Here is a 13,465-nt window from a genome sequence, read left to right as displayed (position 1 = left end):
GCTACATTGTATCGGAGCCAAGGTACTGCCCGGCTGATCGGGGCCGACCATCTAGCCATCACTCCATGGCTACATTGTATCGGAGCCTAGGTCCGGCCGGGCTGATCGGGCTGACCATCAGGACATCTCTCCATGGCTATATTGTATTGGAGCTAAGGTCCGGCTGGGCTGATCAGGACGACTATCAGGCCATCTCTCCATGGCTACATTGTGTCGGAGCCAAGGGCCGGCTGGGCTGATCGGGGCCGACCATCAGGCCATCACTCCATGGCTGCATTGTATCGGAGCCTAGGTATGGCCGGGCTGATAAGGGCGACGATCAGGCCATCACTCCATGGCTGCATTGTATCGGAGCCTAGGTATGGACGGGCTGATCAGGGCAACGATCAAGTCATCACTCCATGGCTACATTGCATCGGAGCCAACGTCCGGCCGGGCTGATCGGGGCCGACCATCAGGCCATCACTCCATGGCTACATTGTATCGTAGCCAAGGTACGCCCAGGCTGATTGGGGCCGACCATCAAGCCATTACTCCATGGCTACATTGTATCGGAGCCAAGGTGCGGCCGTGCTGTTCGGGGCCGATCATCGGGCGCCATCACTCCATGGCTGCATTGTATCGGAGCCAAGGTCCGACCGGGCTGATCGTGGCTGACCATCAGGCCATCACTCCATGGCTACATTGTATCGGAGCCAAGGTTCGGCCAGGCTGATCAAGCCAACCATCAGGCCATCACTCCATGGCTACATTGTATCGGAGCCAAGGTACGCCCAGGCTGATTGGGGCCGACCATCAGGCCATCACTCTATGGCTACATTGTATCGGAGCCAAGGTTCGGCCAGGCTGATCAGGCCAACCATCAGGCCATCACTCCATGGCTACATTGTATCGGAGCCAAGGTACGCCCAGGCTGATTGGGGCCGACCATCAGGCCATCACTCCATGGCTACATTGTATCGGAGCCAAGGTCCGGCCGGGCTGATCAGGGCCGACCATCAAGCCATCACTCCATGGCTACACTGTATCGGAGCCAAGGTATGGCCAGGATGATCGGGGCCGACCATCAGGCCATCACTCCATGGCTACATTGTATCAGAGCCAAGGTGCTGATCGGGGCCGACCATCAATCCATCACTCCATGGTTACATTGTATCAGAGCCTAGGTCCGGCTGGGCTGATCAGGCCGATCATCAGGCCATCACTCCATGGCTGCATTGTATCGGAGCCAACGTCCCGCCGGGCTGATCGGGGCCGACCATCAGGCCATCACTCCATGGCTACATTGTATCGGAGCCAAGGTCCGGCCAGGCTGATCAGGCCAACCATCAGGCCTTCACTCCATGGCTACATTGTATCGGAGCCAAGGTACGCCCAGGCTGATTGGGGCTGACCATCAGCCCATCACTCCATGGCTACATTGTATCGGAGCCAAGGTACACCCAGGCTGATTGGGGCTGACCATCAGGCCATCTCTCCATGGCTACATTGTATCAGAGCCAAGGTACGACCGGGCCGATCGGGGCCGACCATCAAGCCATCTCTCCATGGCTATATTGTATCGGAGCCAAGGTCCAGCCGGGCTGATCGGGACCGGCCATCAGGCCATCTCTCCATGGCTACATTGTATTTAAACCAAGGTCCGGCTGGGCTGATTGGGCCGACCATCGGGCCATCTCTGCATTGCTACATTGTATCGGAGCCAAGGTCCGGCAAGGGCTGATCGGGGCCGATCATCGGGTACCATCACTCCATGGCTACATTGTATCGGAGCCAAGGTCCGGCCGGGCTGATCAGGGCTGACCATCAGGCCATCACTCCATGGCTACATTGTATTGGAGCCAAGGTCTGGCCATGCTGATCGGGGCCAACCATCAAGCCATCACTCCATGGCTACATTGTATCTGAGCCAAGGTGTTGTGAATTCCATTCTCGGGCTCCCTCCTGTGGTCATGAATGGTACTTTGGTGAGTTCTGTCCTTGGACACCCTCTGGTGGCTTTGAGTGGAACTGCTGATCTTTGAGGTTGGCTTTCTCAGCTGCCCTCGTTTATTGCTTCTGCTCGCTTCCCTATTTAACTCTGCCCAGGTTGTTAGTTCAAGCCAGCTGTCAATGTCTCAGTACTGGTTCAGATCTCTCTTGGAATTCTCAGATGACCTGACTACTCCAGCAGAAGCTAAGTCCTTGCTAGTCATTTGCTGTTCATTGGTTTTTGAATATATTTTTCAGTACATGCTATGTTTCAGTCCAGCCTGCTATTATGATATTTCCTTGCTAGCTGGAAGCTCTGGGGGTGCAGAGCTGCACCTCCACACCATGAGTCGGTGTGGAGGTCTTTTTGCACACTCTGCATGGTTTTTGTAGTTTTTTATACTGACCGCATAGTTCCCTTCCCTATCCTCTGTCTTTCTAGAGAAGATTCGGCCTCCTTTGCTAAAATCTGTTTCATTCCTGTGTTTGTCACTTCCCTCTTAACTCACAGTTAATATTTGTGGGGGGCTACCTTTAGTTTGGGGAATTTCTCTGAGGCAAGGTAGGCTACTATTTCTATTTTTAGGGGTAGTTAGCTCTTAGGCTGTGAAGAGGCGTCTAGGGAGAGTTAGGTACGCTCCACGGCTATTTCTAGTGTGTGTGATAGGATTAGGGATTGCGGTCAGTAGAGTTACCACTTCCTCAGAGCTTGTCCCAGGTTTTCTGTTTTAACCATCAGGTCACTTCGGGTGCTCCTAACCACCAGGTCATAACAGTACAGCTGGCCAACAAAGTGTTATTGCATCTCAAAAGAGGGATAAGAGAAGTTCTGAGTCAATTTTTTTTTCTTTGCAGCTTGTTTTGTCTTTCTTTTCCCCTTAACCCCTGGGTGGTTCAGGACTCAGGTGTAGATATGGATATTCAGGGTTTGTCCTCTTGTGTGGATCAACTCACTGCTAGGGTACAAAGTATTCAAGATTATGTAGTTCAGAATCCGATGTTAGAGCCTAGAATTCCAATTCCTGATTCGTTTTCTGGGGATAGATCTAAATTTTTGAATTTCAAAAATAATTGCAGACTGTTTCTTGCTCTGAAACCCCGCTCCTCTGGTGATCCCATTCAGCAAGTAAAGATTATTATTTATTTGTTGCGTGGTGACCCGCAAGACTGGGCATTCTCCCTTGAGCCAGGAAATCCTGCATTGCTTAATGTAGATGCGTTTTTTCTGGCGCTTGGATTGCTTTATGACGAACCTAATTCTGTGGATCAGGCAGAAAAGATCTTGCTGACTCTATGTCAGGGTCAGGATGAGGCAGAAGTATATTGCCAGAAGTTTAGAAAGTGGTCTGTGCTTACTCAATGGAATGAGTGTGCCCTGGCAGCAATTTTCAGAAAGGGTCTTTCTGAAGCCCTTAAGGATGTTATGGTGGGGTTCCCCACGCCTGCTGGTCTGAATGAGTCAATGTCTTTGGCCATTCAGATTGATCGGCGTTTGCGCGAGCGTAAAGTTGTGCACCATTTGGCGGTGTCCTCTGAGTGGAGGCCTGAGCCTATGCAATGCGATAGGACTTTGACCAGAGCTGAACGGCAAGAACACAGACGTCAGAATGGGCTGTGTTTTTGCTGTGGTGACTCTTCTCATGCTATCTCTGATTGTCCTAAGCGCACTAAGCGGTTCGCTAGGTCTGTCACCATTAGTACTTTGCAGCCTAAATTTCTCTTATCTGTTACTCTGATTTGCTCACTGTCGTCCTACTCTGTTATGGCATTTGTGGATTCGGGCGCTGCCCTGAACTTGATGGACTTGGAGTTTGCCAGGCGCTGTGGTTTTTTCTTGGAGCCTTTGCAGAGTCCTATTCCCTTAAGGGGAATTGATGCTACGCCATTGGCCAAGAATAAACCTCAGTACTGGACTCAGTTGACCATGTACATGGCTCCCGCACATCAGGAAAATATTCGCTTTTTGGTGTTGCATAATTTGCATGATGTTGTCGTGTTGGGTTTGCCATGGTTACAGGTTCATAATCCAGTACTGGATTGGAAATCAATGTCTGTGTCTAGTTGGGGTTGCCAAGGGGTACATGGTGACGTTCCGTTGGTGTCAATTTCTGCTTCCACTCCTGCTGAAGTCCCTGAGTTTCTGTCGGATTACCGGGATGTATTTGATGAGCCCAAATCCAGTGCCCTACCTCCTCATAGGGACTGTGATTGTGCTATTAATTTGATTCCTGGTAGTAAGTTTCCTAAGGGCCGACTGTTCAATTTATCTGTGCCAGAACATGCCGCTATGCGGAGTTATGTAAAGGAGTCCTTGGAGAAAGGGCATATTCGCCCGTCTTCGTCGCCGTTGGGAGCAGGGTTCTTTTTTGTGGCCAAGAAGGATGGCTCTCTGAGACCCTGTATAGATTACCGCCTTCTCAATAAAATCACGGTCAAATTTCAGTACCCTTTGCCTCTGTTGTCTGATTTGTTTGCTCGGATTAAGGGAGCTAGTTGGTTTACCAAGATTGACCTTCGAGGGGCGTATAATCTTGTGCGTATTAAACAGGGCGATGAATGGAAAACAGCATTTAATACGCCCGAGGGCCATTTTGAGTACCTGGTGATGCCATTCGGGCTTTCTAATGCTCCATCTGTGTTTCAGTCTTTTATGCACGACATCTTCCGGAAGTATCTGGATAGGTTTATGATCGTATATTTGGATGATATTTTGGTCTTTTCGGATGATTGGGAGTCTCATGTAAGGCAGGTCAGGATGGTGTTCCAAGTCGTTCGTGCTAATTCTTTGTTTGTGAAGGGGTCTAAATGTCTCTTCGGAGTTCAGAAGGTTTCCTTTTTGGGCTTCATTTTTTCCCCTTCTACTATCGAGATGGATCCTGTCAAAGTTCAGGCCATTTATGATTGGACTCAACCTACATCTGTGAAGAGTCTTCAGAAGTTCCTGGGCTTTGCTAATTTTTACCGTCGCTTCATCGCTAATTTTTCTAGTGTGGTTAAACCTTTGACTGATTTGACGAAGAAAGGCGCTGATGTGGTGAATTGGTCCCCTGCGGCCGTTGAGGCCTTTCAGGAGCTTAAACGTCGTTTTACTTCGGCCCCTGTGTTGCGTCAGCCAGATGTTTTGCTCCCTTTTCAGGTCGAGGTTGATGCTTCTGAGATTGGGGCAGGGGCTGTTTTGTCTCAGAAAAGTTCTGATGGCTCCTTGATGAAGCCGTGTGCTTTCTTTTCTAGAAAGTTTTCGCCTGCCGAGCGTAATTATGATGTCGGCAATCGGGAGTTGTTGGCTATGAAGTGGGCATTTGAGGAGTGGCGACATTGGCTTGAGGGAGCCAAACATCGTGTGGTGGTCCTGACTGATCACAAGAATCTGACTTACCTCGAGTCCGCCAAGCGGTTGAACCCTAGACAGGCTCGATGGTCACTGTTTTTCTCCCGTTTCGATTTTGTGGTCTTATACCTTCCGGGATCTAAGAATGTGAAGGCTGATGCCCTTTCTAGGAGTTTTTTGCCTGATTCTCCGGGAGTCCCTGAGCCGGCTGGTATTCTTAAAGAGGGGGTGATTCTGTCTGCGATCTCCCCTGATTTGCAAGGTACACAGAAAGCTAGCACTCAATCACTGTGGTTCACGGTGCCAGTGAACGGGGCCTGAAGTCCCATAGACCATGTATAGAAAAAGATCACTGCACTCGTGTAGTTCAAATTGCTTATAAAGAGTTTATTCAGATCAAAAAGTTCATGGAAACTAGGCGATATTATATTTTAACGTTTCGGCCAGCCCGTGGCCTTGTTCACAAAATCGCCCAAAATAACTTCATTACAGTAAGGACACTGTGAGTTTGGTGAGCTTGGTAAAGAACGCAGTTGTGTAACCAAACTGGTATGGTATAGGTGCTTGCCAGTACAGTACAAACGTAGTTCCAGCTGGGATCCAGTCTGGTTTGTGTTTTCGAGTCTGGGGTACAGTTCAAATTGTGCAGTCCCCGTGTGGTCTGGTATTTCCCAGTAGGAGCAGGGAGGAATAGTGCTGTCTCATGTACAGAGTCAGGGGCACTTTTCAGACTATATAGTCCCTGTAGTATTTGGCATATCACAGAGGGAACAGGGGGTGATAGCAATCCAAATCACCTTGTTGTCCTGCACCAGAGGCAAGCGTTGGTGGCCAAGTGGAGGGAGCCATCACTATAATGTGTCCAGGCAGTGAATTTGGATTGCTATCACCCCCTGTTCCCTCTGTGATATGCCAAATACTACAGGGACTATATAGTCTGAAAAGTGCCCCTGACTCTGTACATGAGACAGCACTATTCCTCCCTGCTCCTACTGGGAAATACCAGACCACACGGGGACTGCACAATTTGAACTGTACCCCAGACTCGAAAACACAAACCAGACTGGATCCCAGCTGGAACTACGTTTGTACTGTACTGGCAAGCACCTATACCATACCAGTTTGGTTACACAACTGCGTTCTTTACCAAGCTCACCAAACTCACAGTGTCCTTACTGTAATGAAGTTATTTTGGGCGATTTTGTGAACAAGGCCACGGGCTGGCCGAAACGTTAAAATATAATATCGCCTAGTTTCCATGAACTTTTTGATCTGAATAAACTCTTTATAAGCAATTTGAACTACACGAGTGCAGTGATCTTTTTCTATACTCCCCTGATTTGCGGCGGGTGCTGCAGGAGTTTCAGGCTGATAGACCTGACCGCTGCCCAGTGGAGAAACTGTTTGTCCCTGATAGATGGACTAGTAGGGTTATTTCTGAGGTTCATTGTTCAGTGTTGGCTGGTCATCCTGGGATTTTTGGTACCAGAGATTTGGTGGCTAGGTCCTTCTGGTGGCCTTCCTTGTCACGGGATGTGCGTTTTTTTGTGCAGTCCTGTGGGACTTGTGCTCGGGCCAAACCTTGCTGTTCTCGTGCCAGTGGGTTGCTTTTGCCTTTGCCTGTCCCGAAGAGGCCCTGGACACATATTTCCATGGATTTTATTTCTGATCTTCCTGTTTCTCAAAGGATGTCTGTCATCTGGGTGGTTTGTGATCGGTTTTCTAAGATGGTCCATTTGGTACCCTTGCCTAAATTGCCTTCCTCCTCTGATTTGGTTCCATTATTTTTTCAGCATGTGATTCGTTTGCATGGCATTCCGGAGAACATTGTGTCGGACAGAGGTTCCCAATTTGTTTCTAGGTTTTGGCGGTCCTTTTGTGCTAAGATGGGCATTGATTTGTCTTTTTCTTCAGCGTTCCATCCTCAGACAAATGGCCAAACCGAACGAACCAATCAGACCTTGGAAACCTATCTGAGATGCTTTGTTTCTGCTGATCAGGATGATTGGGTGACCTTCTTGCCATTGGCCGAGTTCTCCCTTAATAATCAGGCTAGTTCTGCTACTCTGGTTTAGCCTTTTTTCTGTAATTCTGGTTTCCACCCTCGTTTTTCTTCAGGACAGGTTGAGTCTTCTGACTGTCCTGGTGTGGATTCTGTGGTGGACAGGTTGCAACAAATTTGGACTCACGTGCTGGACAATTTGACGTTGTCTCAGGAGAAGTTTTGCTAACCGCCATCGCTGTGTTGGTCCCCGACTTCGTGTAGGGGATTTGGTTTGGTTGTCTTCTTGTTATGTTCCTATGAAGGTTTCTTCTCCTAAGTTCAAGCCTCGTTTCATTGGTCCTTATAAGATTTCTGAAATTATCAATCCTGTGTCGTTTCGTTTGCCCTTCCTACTTCTTTTGCCATCCATAATGTGTTCCATAGGTCGTTGTTGCGGAGATATGTGGCGCCTGTGTTTGTCACTTCCCTCTTAACTCACAGTTAATATTTGTGGGGGGCTACCTTTACTTTGGGGAATTTCTCTGAGGCAAGGTAGGCTACTATTTCTATTTTTAGGGGTAGTTAGCTCTTAGGCTGTGAAGAGGCGTCTAGGGAGAGTTAGGTACGCTCCACGGCTATTTCTAGTGTGTGTGATAGGATTAGGGATTGCGGTCAGTAGAGTTACCACTTCCTCAGAGCTTGTCCCAGGTTTTCTGTTTTAACCATCAGGTCACTTCGGGTGCTCCTAACCACCAGGTCATAACACCAAGGTGCACCCGGGCTGTTTGGGGCTGATCATCGGGTGCGATCACTCCATGGCTACATTGTATAGGAGCCAAGGTCCGGCCGGGCTGATCAGGGCCGACCATCAAGCCATCACTCAATGGCTACATTGTATCGGAGCCAAGGTGCGGCCGGGCTGTTCGGGGCTGACCATCAAGCCATCACTCCATGGCTACATTGTATCGGAGCCAAGATGCGGCCCGGCTGTTCGGGGCCGATCATCGGGCGCCATCACTCCATGGCTACATTGTATCGGAGCCAAGGTCCGACCGGGCTGATCGTGGCTGACCATCAGGCCATCACTCCATGGCTACATTGTATAGGAGCCAAGGTCCAGCCGGGCTGATCAGGGCCGACCATCAAGCCATCGCTCCATGGCTACATTGTATCGGAGCCAAGGTATGGCCAGACTGATAAGGGCGACGATCAGGTCATCACTCCATGGCTACATTTTATCGGAGCCAACATCCGGCCGGGCTGATCGAGGCCGACCATCAGGCCATCACTCCATGACTACATTGTATCGGAGCCAAGGTCCCGCCGGGCTGATCGGGGCTGACCATCAGGCCATCACTCCATGGCTACATTGTATCAGAGCCAAGGTCCCGCCGGGCTGATCGGGGCTGACCATCAGGCCATCACTCCATGGCTACATTGTATCAGAGCCAAGGTCCGGCTGGGCAGATCGGGGCCGACCATCAGGCCATCTCTCCATGTCTACATTGTATCGGAGCCTAGGTATGGCCGGGCTGATAAGGGCGATGATCAGGTCATCACTCCATGGCTACATTTTATCGGAGCCAACATCCGGCCGGGCTGATCGGGGCCGACCATCAGGCCATCACTCCATGACTACATTGTATCGGAGCCAAGGTCTGGCCGGGCTGATCAGGCCAACCATCAGGCCATCACTCCATGGCTACATTGTATTGGAGCCAAGGTCCAGCTGGGCTGATCGGGGCCGACCATCGGGCCATCACTTCATGGCTACATTGTATCGGACCAAGGTACGACCGGGCTGATCGGGGCCGACCATCGAGCCATCTCTCCATGGCTACATTGTGTCGGAGCCAAGGTCTGGCCAGGCTGATCGGGGCTGACCATCGGGCCATCACTTCATGGCTACATTGTATCGGACCAAGGTACGACCGGGCTGATCGGGGCCGACCATCGAGCCATCTTTCCATGGCTACATTGTATCGGAGCCAAGGTCTGGCCGGGCTGATCGGATATTTACTAGCACTACTATTACCTCAACTACTATTAGGCCGGGGTCACACTGGCAACTAAAACGGATGAGTGCAATGCGATAAAAAAATCGCATTGCACTCGGACCAATGTTAAACTATGGGGCAGCTCCCAGCAGCCGATTTTTTGTCGTCCGTTTTCCTCTGGCCGAGACAATCGCAGCATGCTGCGATTGTCATGGACACTCGGCCGACTCTCGGCTCACTCGCACCAATATAAGCCTATGAGTGCGAGTGAGACAACGCACATCACTCCGAGTGCTGTGCGCTAAACACGGACCCCGGCAATGGAGGAGATGGAGAAATTAATTTCTCCGCCTCCTCCGCAGCTGTGCTCCGATCCGCTCTCTGCGAGAGGCTCGGTGCACAGACGCATGACACTCGGCTCCCGCCGCAGCAGAGCAGGAGCCGAGGGTCATTAGCATATCGCATACGTTGCTCTCGTATCTCCAGCCTTACTACTATTATCACTACTACTATTACCACTACTACTATTACTACTATTACCACTACTACTATTGCCACTAGTACTACTATTACTACTATTACCACCACCACTACTACTATTACCATTACTACTGCTATCACCCCTACCACTAATATCGTTACTTCCACTATTACCTCTACAATTACCACTATTACCACTACTACTACTACTATTACCACTACTACTACTATTACTACTACTACGATTATCACTACTACTACCATAACTGCTACTAACATCACCCCTATCACTACTATCATTACTGCCACTACTACTACTATTACTACTACTATTACCACTACTACTGTTACTACTACTGCTATTACCACTACAACTACTATTACTACTACTAGTATTACCACTACTACTACTACTACTACTATTATCACTACTACTACCATAACTGCTACTAACATCACCCCTATCACTACTATCATTACTGCCACTACTACTACTATTACCACTACTACTGTTACTACTACTGCTATTACCACTACAACTACTATTACTACTACTAGTATTACCACTACTACTACTACTATTATCACTACTACTACCATAACTGCTACTAACATCACCCCTATCACTACTATCATTACTGCCACTACTACTACTATTACCACTACTACTGTTACTACTACTGCTATTACCACTACAACTACTATTACTACTACTAGTATTACCACTACTACTACTACTACTACTACTATTATCACTACTACTACCATAACTGCTACTAACATCACCCCTATCACTACTATCATTACTGCCACTACTACTACTACTACTACTATTACCACTACTACTATTACCACTACTACTGTTACTACTACTGCTATTACCACTACAACTACTATTACTACTACTACTATTACCACTACTACTACTACTACTATTATCACTACTACTGCCATAACTGCTACTAACATCACCCCTATCACTACTATCATTACTGTCACTGCAACCACTACTATTACTACTACTACTATTACCACTACAACTACTATTACTACTACTGCTATTACCACTACAACTACTATTACTACTACTGCTATTACCACTACTACTATTACTACTAGTGCTATAAATAAGAATAATGGGGGCACCATGGACAGTTTACTACTGGGATCCAACCTTGACCAATGAAAGTGGAAATGTGCAACACAAAAGAAAAAGCAAAGGCCATAAGAAACGGGGATCACCAGACAGCAGGATAATATGCAAAAAGGATCACAACTTTATTAAGGTATAACATAGATACTGAAAACATTAAAAACATTTAAAAACAGTAAATGTTGCCTAAAATAGGGCACATGCCTGGAGCCAAATTTATAGGAGACAATAGGAATAATACATGTATACATGCATATGCACCTGGTCCTGAAAATCCTATATGGACAGTATATTTATCAAAATATGAGGTACTATTACTACTAGTGCTATTACCACTACAACTACTATTACTACTACTATTACCACTACTACTATTACTACTACTATTACCACTACTACTATTACTACTGCTACTATTACTACTACTGCTATTAACACTACTACTATTACTACTACTGTTATTACCTCTACAACTATTGCTACTAAAAAAACAGACTAAAGCATAATGATTGCATACCCTGCAGTAAATAAATACACAGCATAGTGCAAAAAAATAATATACGGTATTTAGTTAACATGTTTTTAATCAACAAAATGTGAAAGCCGTCCCGCCTCGTCACTTGACCGTAACTGGTCCTAACGCGAATATTAAAAACTTTACCGTCTGTCAAGTGACATGTATGTGGATAAGGGCTGAGAGGGACTGAGCCCAACTAGTGGACACACAGCCATGGGAGACCATATCAATAATGGCCAGCTCATAAGAAGCACCACTACTACTACTACTATCAATACTACTATTACCAATACTACTACTAATACCACTATTACCACCACTACTACTACTATTACCACCATTACTTCTACTATTACCACCACTACTACTACTACTACCAATACTACTACTAATACCACTATTACTACTACTATTACCTCCACTACTACTATTACCACCAATATTTCTACTATTACCACCAATACTACTACTAATACCACTATTACTACTACTATTACCTCCACTACTACTATTACCACCAATATTTCTACTATTACCACCACTACTACTACTACCAATACTACTACTAATACCACTATTACTTCTACTATTACTACTTCTACTACCAATAATACTATTACTACCACTATTACTACTAATATTACCTCTACTACTACTACCACCAATACTACTACTATTACTACTATTACCACTGTTACTACTACTATTACCACTATTACTACTACTACCACTACTACAATTAATACTACTATTATCACTACTACTACTATTATTACCACCACTACTACTAGTACCACTATTACTACTACTAACACCACCACTACTATTACCACCACTACTATTACCACTATTACTACTACTATTACCACTACTACTACTATTACCACTATTACTACTACTATTATTACCACCACTACTATTAGTACCACTATTACTAATACTATTCCACTACCACTACTACTACTACCAATATTACTACTACTATTACCACTACTCCTACTACTATTACCACTACTACTACTAGTACCACTATCAATACTATTACTACTACTATTACCACCAACACTACTACTACCACCAATATTACTAGTACTATTACCACTACTCCTACTACTATTACCACTGTTAATACTACTAGTACCACTATTACTACTACTATTACCACTGCTACTACCAGCACCACTATTAACTACTATAAACACTATTACTACTACTATTACCACTACTACTACTATTACTATTACCTCTATTACTACTACTATTACTACTATTTATACTACTGTTACCACCACTACTACTACAACTACCAATATTACTACTACTATTACCACCACTACTACTATTACCAATACTACTACTAATACCACTATTACTACTACTATTACCACCACTACTACTATTACCACCATTACTTCTACTATTACCACCACTACTATTACCACCACTACTACTACCAATACTACTATTACTACTACTATTACCTCCACTACTACTACTATTACCACCATTACTTCTACTATTACCACCACTACTACTACCAATACTACTACTAATACCACTATTACTACTACTATTACCTCCACTACTACTATTACCACCATTACTTCTACTATTACCACCACTACTACTACTACCAATACTACTACTAATACCACTATTACTTCTACTATTACTACTTCTACTACCAATAATACTATTACCACTATTACTACTATTATTACCTCTACTACTACTACCACCAATACTACTACTATTACTACTATTACCACTGTTACTACTACTAGTAGCACTATTACTACTACTACCACTACTACTATTAATACTACTATTATCACTACTACTACTATTATTACCACCACTACTACTAGTACCACTATTACTACTACTAACACAACCACTACTATTACCACCACCACTACTATTACCACTACTATTATTACCACCACTACTATTAGTACCACTATTACTAATACTATTCCACTACCACTACTACTACTACTACCAATATTACTACTACTATTACCACTACTCCTAC

This window comes from Ranitomeya variabilis, chromosome 5 (genome assembly GCF_051348905.1).
Source record: "Ranitomeya variabilis isolate aRanVar5 chromosome 5, aRanVar5.hap1, whole genome shotgun sequence".
In the NCBI taxonomy this organism is placed as follows: Eukaryota; Metazoa; Chordata; class Amphibia; order Anura; family Dendrobatidae; genus Ranitomeya; species Ranitomeya variabilis.
The sequence above is the reverse complement of the archived record's forward strand: the minus strand, read 5'-3'. Positions refer to the sequence as shown.